We start from the raw sequence: 11,193 nt of genomic DNA, 5'->3' as shown, positions 1-11,193 counted from the left end.
ACTAGGTGGGAACTGGGAGAAAGAAAGTGACCTCCAATCTAGGATCCTCTAAGCGTCTCCGTTTTTCCTCATCTGACTAGTGGGAAAAGTTCTTGGGTGTGAAAAGAGTCCTTTTATTGTATTTCGTTCCTTTCTTTTCTTTTTTTAAAAGCGCTCTATATATTTTCGGGTTCCCCACCCTACCATCCCTGCTTTCCCGTATCAACCCCAGGACTTCAGGAATACTTGGAAGAAGAGGGGTGGGTAGCGTACCCAACCTTTATTCTTCCAAATCTGTCCCGAGAACTGCCTGCTTGTTATGTACGGTGCTCTAGTTCAGTGTGTGTGTGTGTGTGTGTGTGTTAGACCTTATTTCGTTACAAATAGCGGATTTCCCCGGTTTCTTTTATCACCGAAGAGTTCATCCCCAAAACTTTTAAAAATAAGCATTTTGTTTTAAGGAAAAAAAAACCCGATACGTTTTGTGTTGATTTTAGTTGCAGAAGGAAGTTTTTTTTTAATGATAAAAAAAAGCCCAACAACAGCCCAGAAGTGGGTGGGATTTGCTGGGATCTACTGGGGGGGGGGAAGCGGGTAGGAGAAGAGGAGGAGAAACAGAATTGAAGTTAATATTGATCCGGAGGCTGGTGGGGCTGGCTGGCGCTGTGTCCTGGAATGTGTGGTGGCGGTGAAGCCTCTTTCCTCCTCCGCCTCCCCTTCTTTTTTGGAGAGGGGGAAGGAGGGAGGGGTCGGGGAGAAGTGGGGGTGGGCTGATATTTGAGAGCTAGACTTGAGGGGTGCTGTGGGGGGGAGGGGAGAAATGCAGAATGCGGAGGAGCCTCCGTTAACAAGAATGTTAACGTACAGGAATCGGCAAAAACCCTGAAGGGGAGGACAAAGGGTGGCTTGTGAGAGAATCTGGCGGCCCACAGGAATGTCCTGGGGAGATTCGGTCTGCCTCGCCTCCCTCCCTCCCTCCTTCTTTTGGCCCAGAGGTCTTGACAAACTGGCCTCCCACAGTCACTCTTCACTCTTCCATCTAGGACACTGCCGCCTTTCCCTCCGGTGGACACTGCCAGCAGAAGCCTCTGCAGTCTGCCTCTCAGATTCCCCCTCTTGTGTATTTTGCAAATGCTCAGATTGATCTTTCCGGTTTTCATTTTTCTTCCTGTCCTGCCGCTTTCTCTCTTTGACCATCGCTGGCCAATTCATCGTGAACCTTACAATGATGCAGATAGTTTGCTTGTCTTCCAAAACTGGCTTTTCCACTGTACTCTCAAATTTTCCTTTTTTAAAGGGAGAACTCAGCCTAGATAAATAACCTGTGCTTGGGGAAGAAAAGTTGTTCTTTTCCTGATGCTGGAGTTAATCATATACTATACTTACAAAGCTAGAAGTTATTTTCTGGCCCTGGCTAGATAGAGGGAGATTCGCAATTAAATAAGAGCTAGTGACAATGATTCACACGTCCTAATGAGACATATAGTGGGTGAAGAGACAGTGTTTGAAGTTTGGGGAAAGTTGGATTATGAAGCAAGACTCCTGCATAAATTTGGAGGCAGCTAAATTAATAGACTTAACGTGTTAATCCTGATTTTATGTAGCAATCTTTGACAGAGTTTGCTTGATTGAAGTTAAAATGCTATATTGGTAGGAATGGATAATAAAATAAAAAAGGAATTTTATTTATTGAAAAGTCTGCTTAAACATTCAGTTTAGCACAATTGTTATGTCTTGTGGAATAAAAACTCCACTGGTGGAATTAAAAAAGTTATCTACTGGGTTCTAATAAGGAAGATAGAGTTATCCTATAAACCATGATATTTTTTTAAGCCAGCCCTCTAAATATCTCCAGTACACACTATTTAGAACCTTGAATTCATTTGAACTCTATAATTTGCATTGACTGAAGGTTACATACTTCAAGTATGCTTTATAGTCTGACATACAATTTGATGTTCTTCAACTGTCTTTCAAAAATTATTTTACATTGGGAATTGTGTTGATTGTGCATATGCTTATTTCAATAGCTTCTCTGAAGAGGAATAATTTATATGGCTTCAGGATTTTATGGCCAATAAAACTGATTATATTTGTGGGAAGATGTTAAAAGAAATTGGCCTGAACAAAAACCCCTCAATCATTGGACCTATGAATATTATTTTCTAAAGTTGTTAGGTGTACAAAAATATAAAATACTATAAATAGGTTCCATTTTCTGTGTGAATGTATAAAATAGTTTTTTTAATCTGTACCTATAGTGCTGAGCAAAGAGCAGTATTCCAGTGTTAGAAGTACTGTCATTGACAGTAACTATTAACCTAAACAATTAGTTATTTAAATGCAGTACTTAAAACATTCCAAGACATTACTCTGTTCATTAGTCTCATTAGTCATAATACATGCTGATCGTATTTGATATACCATAACTGATGCAATATTTAGAACATTGCTATATAAGTTACTGTAAAATCTTTTCTCTGTGCAGCTTTATTTTAAACCACCTCCCTCCCCCAATTAAGTTGATTTTAAGCTGCTTGATATTATTTGAAGAAAAATACAGTAAGAGTTTGGTATGTTGAAGTTGTTCCAAAGTTTAGATATTCTGGTATCATTGCTTTAAAAAACTCATTTTTTCAATGAAGTAATATATTCAAGAAGAATAAATATTTCTCATACTTCAGGGTAGACAGTAATAGACAATTTGTTAACTGTGACAGTCCTTTCTATTTTAATATTAATTGTATCTGCGTCTGTTTAAAACTGCAACCTTAGTTTTTTCTTTCTTTCTTTAAAATGATTAATGCCTAAATCATTTAAAGATAAGCAGGAACTGTTGATTAAAAATGCAGTTGCAAACTTTCAGGGCCAAGATATATTTTAAAAGCTCTCCTAAATCTCTGTGTGCTGACATTGAATCAACAAACCTACTCTATTAAGTGGGAATTAAGTCTCAACTGCCTTCCCTTTGCTGAAAAGAATTAGGAGAAATATAATAATGTTTTTTCTTTAAATGGGTACCTATCTAATAGTTTCATAAAATAATTATGAAATAAACACTTTCAGGATTGCTGATCAATTTGTTATGATCCTGTAAGAGAAGAAAACATTTCAAAGGCAGTTTATTTTTATACCATTGATCATTTTTGTGCTTTTGATTTAAAAGTTGGCTTCTGAGCATATGCTTTAAAATCTTAATTAACCACTTTCATTACAAGGGTAATTTATTTTGCTTAGTACTTTTTAATGAAAATCTTGTCTGTGAAGTAAAATCTCCACTTGAAAATGATAGCCACTATAAAAACAAGCAGGGAATGCTAATAAATTGTGCAAGGGTACTCAGGTACTGATGAGGAACTGTTTCAATAACTTTAGTAACAAATGTTTAAAGCCCAGTTATTTTGAGTTTAAAAGACCAGCATCTACAGGTTGTTTTTATATATGCTACATGACATGACATTTGCAAGGTTGACTTTTCTTTTCCTGACTAGAAATATATTCTGCAATGTATTTATTTGAAGAAAAGCTAGCTTCAAGCTGTTTAAAAGTTGTCTCCTTCAAACTATTTAAAAAAAATAAAGAATGAACAAACTGAGCTGTCACTTATATATTAAGTATATTTACAGCAACAAAAGGTCAAGGTAGGCCATTGTGCATGCACAAAATCATTGTTACATTTTCCTAAGCAATAGAGGAAAGGAAGATAAAATATGCCATACCTTTACACTGGCTTCTGGAAAGAATGGTGATGGTTTTATAGTTTGGCATTTTCTTTGGATCCTGTTACTATTTTTCTTATTTATTTTTTATCATTAAGTGTCTTTATTAAAATAGAAAATTATTATTTTCAGTTGTATAGCCAATTATTGTTTCCCTTCTATTTAGAAATGGGTATTTGATACAAGATAAAGGACGATTGTAGTAGTTCACTATGAGTACAGTTCTTGATGATGGTTTAAAACAAATATTCTTTGAATATAAGTCCCATTGATTCAGCAAAATTTACCTGGAAACCTCTAAGGAAATATGACCAGGATGACCATATAAATATAAACCATCTTAGAATATATTCAATGTGCCACAGCATTCATGAAGGAAGTTATGAGGATTAAATTAGCCATGTCAGGGATATTAACAAGACACACATTTTTAAGGGACTGTCCATATTATTTTAATATCTCCCCTCCCTTATAATGTATTTTTATTGTGTTGACCTAGACACACTTTCACAACATAACATTACTTTATGTGCCTATTCTGGAATAAGATCTGCTGATTTCAATATTTCCATGCAGGTAAGCGTGTGTAGGATTACAGCTTTAATTTGTAGATTTTTCTGATTTTCAGCAAGAGAAACTGCATTTTTATCACTAGACTATGCTTAATTTGATTGAAGTATTCTGAAATGACTTTAGTGATACATATTAAAGACCTAAAATGCTTTAGAATTAACTTTCTGATATAATGGCTAGATTTTCTTAACTTCCTGAATGGTTAGAAATCTAGAAAAAATATATCCATTTTACTATTTTAGATACATATGTCAACAAATCACTTCGGTCACATTTTAGACAGCTAAATATGTTTGCATAGAAAAACACAGATGTTACAATATTGCGAATTACAATTTAGCAACAGTACCTCACAGAATGAATGGAATTCAATGAGTACTCCATCTTTTTTCATGCTAAATGTTTTTTCTTTTTCAACCTTTACACAGACAGCAGCTTAGAAACCATTAGATTTTGTAATTTATAGCATTACATAATTTGTTTAACAAAAATAATTATATTGGTATTCATCTAGCATGATTTCCATGATTTCTATTTTTTTTTTTGTTCTTGTTCTAAAATATTTTTTACTGAAAATATCCAATTTCAAAGCACTGTAGCATTACAGTCCTAAAAGGGAGGGAGAAATAATTAATACAATTTCACTTGGTTTGTAAGCCAGAAATGACTGACTGGCAGAAGACTGCTACTTTGCTTTGGTCTAACTCTATAGGAAAAGTTGAAAATATATACATGAAATCACATTTAAACACTAAAATTAGGCTTTTAAAATATCCTTAGAATTCAGGCAATTATTATGCTTTTTGGTTACTTGTTCACATTTTCCTTGTTCATAAAGGACAAGTTGATCTATTTTGATAGGATGTGTGTGTGTGTGTGTGTGTATGCATTTATATGTGTTTGTATGGATAGATAGATAGACAGACAGACTGACTTACTGAAACTATTGGTGCTACTGCTTGATCCCAAAGCTTTGTCAAACTACAATAGTATATAGAGTGGGATATAACTATAGCTATTTGCTAATGAGGCAAGTTTTATTATGTTGAATATGAAAGTTAGAATACATTGATACAAAACAGAAGTTTTTCTAAAGCAAAATTCCATCATTTGGTGAGGTATTTCCTTATTTATTTGGTTTTCATTGTACATTTAGATGCTGGCACCACTGGTATGATTCACCTTGGATCAGGATTTGTTAAGTGGGATATAGAACCATTGAGATATTAGATACTTTGGCTTCAAGCTAGTTAAAATGCACATTTTGTCTTAGTCATTCTTTACCTTTTTGCTACAAGTGATAACTCCATTGCTTTTAAGCAGAGTTTGTATTTCAGGATGACAACTGCCATATTTTGCCATTTTTACTGATTGTGATAAAGTTAACTGGTTTTCTACTCAATACCACAAGGTTCAGTATGGTTTTAACTGCTATGCTGTTTTGTCAGTATTGTGGCCCATTCCTTTGCCATATTTTCTTTAGTTAAAATTCGTTGGACAAATCCCTATCCTATTCTGAAATAAAATGCCAAAGCAGAAGTATTAGAAGGAACTAATGTTTTCCTCCCTGTCTCTCTCCCTCTCTCCCCGCTCTTTACTATTAAATTAAATTGCCAACTAATTGTTGCTGAATGCATCATTTTGTATATAAATAGAACATATGTATTGATTTGCAATGTTCATTTAAAATTCTTTGCGTAGATCTGTACTTTCACGAATTGTGACAAGTAAAATTTTACATTTTAGTAAATTCCATTTCTTTGGTATAAATGTCATGTACTACTCAGATTCACGGCATCTTTGTGTTTTGACAAATTATAAAGTTATTATATCAATATGAATATGGTAATAACTAAGTGGGAGAATTAAGCCACTATTTGGTTCCAATATAGTTTTGGATTGAGCATTTTTCAGTATATGTTATATATTGGAAAGGCGTTCTGAAACTACAAATGCGTGAAACGAGTTATATAAGCTTCAGTGCATGTTTTCTAACATGCGCTTCAATTTGTGGGGGCGGGGGATTACACCTTTTTGTCAAAGATCCCTTTAGAAAGAAAATGTGGGCTTCTATTTCATTCCCCTATCCCACTTCCTTTGGGGCTACCAGAACCTTAGTTAGAATTTGGATGCCTTATTTGTTCCTGTTTTATGCTGAAAATTTGTACATGTAGTATTTAAATGTAAATACATAAAGGGCTGAAATTTAGGAATTATAATTTCTTTTAAGTTCCCTCCTTTTCGTAAATAAATAGTAGGAGAGAGATATTAGGAATAGCTTATGCAAGCAAGAATGAAGAGGTTTAAATGAAAATCCAGACCTTAGAAATGTGGCTACAGTTGTGAGTTTGCACAACTGCAACAACAAAATCTTACTCTAATTTTGGGCAAGCATTGGTCTTTAGCATGTATTACTTTTCATTGCAACACTGAGTAATTATGCTAGTTTAGTAATTATTAGAGATGAAAGGCCCTCTGTAAAATGTGAATCCTAAACTTCAGTAGCTTTACTTTCAGATGGAATAATGATCAAGCAATAGTTAGCCATATGCCTGGGGATTATGTTGTACCAAATAAACAAGGGAAAACAAAAAAGGGAACTTGATCTAAATTTTTGGAGTACCTTTCTTATTAAACACTCACCTGCATTATTCAGCTTCCCTATATTTCATAAAAAAGAGAAATTTTGTGCTTAGGTATGATAGACAATTTAGGTCCTTTTGGATTGATGCATACAATCCAAATTATGCCATGACTCAGTAATACAAACACATGCATCCACTTCAGAGATTGTCAGAGGTTTGTATAATATTATTTTTAAAATCTTTTCCTGTGGTGGGCTGTATTATCCTTACTAATAGTTAGGCTGGTGCTACTGATCAGATCAGACATAGAGAACTTTAAAAGTTCTAAAACATAAACTTCTTTTCCATTGTTAGAGAGGACACCGATCAATATAAAATTAAAGATAATTTCATTTATTTTTAACAGAACACAAACTGATGTATATCAGGTAGCTAGACTATTTATTAACCTACTTCCAGTACTTACAGACTAGCTGGCAGTGGTCTCTTAAGAGTCTTAGGAGATGACTTTTACCTCTCCTTCTGTTTGATTCTTTCAGATGAGAAATGAGCAACATGTAGATCTTGTTAGGCATGCTGCTTAGGGCTGATGGGAATTGGAGTTCAATCTATTGCATTACATTTCCCATGTGCAGCGCTTATGCTTAAATCCCACCTACCAGTTCAGCCCATCACTTGCAGCATTCATGCTTGTTCCTGTTCTCAGCATTGAGGGGATATGAATCAAGTCAACTCCTTACGGATAGTAAATAGACTTAGAAAGTCCTGAAGGTTTTTAAGATAGGCAGACACGCATCTTGGTTTAAAAATGTTTGTTCATTCATTGTTAAAAACAATATTCCCTTCAAATGGGAACCGAGATAATTAGTGTGATGGGTTATTTTTCCAAAAAATACTTCTCAAACATTGCTTACGGATACTGAAAAAAATTAATACATTTTATTAGGTGAAATAAGAATTAACAAATTAGATGCAACTTGGTAGTCAAGATGCCTCCTCAAATAAAAAAAAATCAAAACATTTATTTCTAAATACAATTTAAAGTTATTTGATGAAAATGAGAGGTAGTTGACTGATATTTCATCTTCTCTTAATTTCTGTTTAAACACCGATGAACTGCTGGGAAGACAATTCCTTCAAATCAAATAAATGCCTCAGGATTCTTCTACAATATAATCAATTTAATGCCCTTCAGGTGTTGTAAGCCATGGGATTGGAGTCTCTAGGGCAGCAGGTAAAGGAAGGTTGCCTTAAATTTTCATATGACCAAAACTCAGTGAAGTTGGATGGGCCCTTATCATTACATTGGGCAATAATTTGTATATCAATTAATTGTCAGTTTGGTCTTATGGTTCATTTAACTGATTACTGTGTACTTTTTTCATTCCTTTTTATTATTTATATATACACACACACCTGCTTGTCATACATATTTATACTTTGTTAAATAAATTTCATGATCAGTAGGTTTAATATAGCATATTATTTGAACATTATATATTTTCATTATTTAAGATACTAAGTTTTGAATTGCTACTAGTTATTTGATTTTTTAAAATTAATTGATTTAAGTTGAGTAATTGGTTTATGTTGAAAGTTTGACTTTCATGAACAGCTTCATGAACAGGAAGGGTAAGAAATGGGTATATGAGTTGAAGGTTGGAGATAAAAAGGAAAAACAATGAAGCGATAGATTGAACAATAATTATAAAAAGATAAGGAAACAATTAGGGCATTAACTTTCTGGAAAAAGGATGGGGAGTGATGGCTTTCTTCTACTTTGTCCCTCTTCTGATCCTACCACTAGTAACTTTTCAGTATAGCCAATAGCCTTTGATAACTTTATCATTTATAAATTTATCCCAATATTTTTCTCAAATAACATGAGAATATTTTTCCATATATTCATATACATCCAGATATGAGATCTTTGGGAATTGTTAGGCCTCTGAACTGAGACAAGTGGCAGCTGGGAACAAGGCCTTTCCAGATTTTGTCAAACCTTATTATCATATATTCCTGATTTTTTAAGCTGATATTTATTCTTTTAATATTAATATCTTTAAATTAATTGTTAGCACACCATTATAAGCAATCTCTGAGCTGCCAGAGTTGATCATGGAGTTTGTATTAGAAATCCCAGTGAGAATATTTATGGGCTGGAACAGGGCTGGGCAACTAATTTTCCGAAGGGACCACATGAGGAACTGGGATTGTTGTGGAGGGCTGAACCAATAGCTGCCAGCTGCACTCTTCCCACACACCCACAAGGCAGTGCTTTCGCTGTGGCAGCATTTTTTCTTCTCGACCTCTGGGGTCACCAGCTGACTAAAGGACTACAAGGCAACTGTGCACAGCCGGACTTGACTCAGCTTCTCCCATCCTCTATGGTGGGCTTATTTACATTTCATTTTGAGTTTCCAATCGACCTCATATGGGCCAGGTAGAGGCAGACAGGGTTAGATGTGGCTCAGGGGCCATAAAATACCTACGCCTGGACTTGAGTGTCTCAGGAGCTCAGAGCAATATGACAACTATGAACATATTCAGTGCATACCATATGGAAAACTAATGCTTCATTTGATAATTCTGAGCAGGAAGGCACCACTTAGAATGGTTTTCAGATTGTCATTAGTAGATCTTCATCTGGTTGGGTGGATTCAAAGATGACTTGAAAGGTTTTGGAGTAGCTGCACTAGTGGTTTCTTAGTATCTATGGAATACGGAAGACAATCAACACATTTCCTCTTAAGTGCCCTCTTTTCCACGACTGCTACACAGATGAACTGCAGCAGGTAAACCAGTGAAGTATATGACAAGATGAATACCTGGTTTGATAAAATACAACATAAAATAAAAGTAGCAAAAAACGGGTTTTTTTTTGTGTATACTCATGGCCTGCTGAGTTGTTTTAATTGTGAAGGATATGAATCACACCCCACCTCCTATTCTTAGAGGCCTATTATACAGGTGGTGTTACAATACCTTTCCTCTGAATTATTGTCCATACTAGATAAGTTGTAGTTATGAAATTATTATAACTACAGTTATATTATGTATAACTTTAGTCAATAATAAAATAATAAAAAGGGAATTGTAATAATTTTTTTCCTTTTAAGGAAAATTTAAGGTGAAAATTTAAGGTGGAAAGAGTAAGGTTCTACATTTAGGCAACAAAAACGGAATGCACAGGTACAGTATAGGTGGTACCTTGCTCAGTAGTAGTAACTGTGAAAGGGATCTTGGAGTCCTAGTGAACAACCATTTAAATATGAGCCAGCAGTGTGCAGCAGCTGCCAAAAAAGCCAACACAGTTCTAGGCTGCATCAACAGAGGGATAGAATCAAGATCACGTGAAGTGTTAATACCACTTTATAATGCCTTGGTAAGGCCACACTTGGAATACTGCATTCAGTTCTGGTCGCCACGATGTAAAAAAGATGTGGAGAGTCTAGAAAGAGTGCAGAGAAGAGCAACAAAGATGATTAGGGCACTGTAGGCTAAAACATATGAAGAACGGTTGCAGGAACTGGGTATGTTTAGCTTAAGAGAAAGAAGGACTATGGGAGACATGATAGCAGTGTTCCAATATCTCAGGGGTTGCCACAAAGAAGAGGGAGTCAAACTATTTTCCAAGGCACCTGAGGGTAGACCAAGAAGCAATGGGTGGAAACTAATCAAGGAGAGAAGCAACTTAGAACTGAGGATAAATTTCCTGACAGTTAGAACAATTAATCAGTGGAACAGCTTGCCTCCAGAGGTTATGAATGCCCCAACACTGGAAGAAGATGTTGGATAGCCATTTGTCTGAAACGGTATAGGATTTCCTGCCTAGGCAGGGGGTTGGACTAGAAGACCTCCAAGGTCCCTTCCAACTCTACTATTATATTGTATTAAATAGAATTGTTCTTTTTTTTAAAGGAGTCAATTATTAGACTCTTATGAAGCCTGTCCTGCATCTCTCAGAGGGACAACTATAAGCCAATTTTTATCCAACCTTGATTGAGTAATGTGATTGCTGACTTTTCAACTCAGGCAGAAGCAGATAATGTTGATTCATTTCAAACTGGCTTTAAGATACAGAGTTCAGACTACCTTAGTTGGTCTAATTCACAGACTTTGCTGATTGACAGCAATGTTGTTGGTTAACTTCTTGACAGCTTTCAATAATACTAACCATAGTATCTTTCTGGATTTCCTGAGAGATTTGGAAATGGGTGGCACAGCTGTGCAGTAGTTTCATTCCTGTCTCTTAGGTAGACTGCAAATGATATCTCTTGGAGACAGTTGCTCATTGAAATGGAAGCTATTATATTTTTCCCCTTAGAGGTCTGTTC

The 11,193-nt window shown here is 35.3% G+C and overlaps 1 protein-coding gene across 9 annotated transcripts in view; it reads left to right on the top strand.

The window, feature by feature from the left end:
• Nucleotides 1-11,193, top strand: part of ZNF521 (zinc finger protein 521) — a 309,282-nt gene that overhangs the window by 2,454 nt on the left and 295,635 nt on the right. The gene's annotated exons all lie outside the window — the stretch shown is intronic.

This window comes from Natrix helvetica (genome assembly GCF_964273705.1).
Source record: "Natrix helvetica genome assembly, chromosome: 4".
Taxonomy (NCBI): Eukaryota; Metazoa; Chordata; class Lepidosauria; order Squamata; family Natricidae; genus Natrix; species Natrix helvetica.
This window is presented reverse-complemented; position numbering and strand designations above follow the sequence as displayed.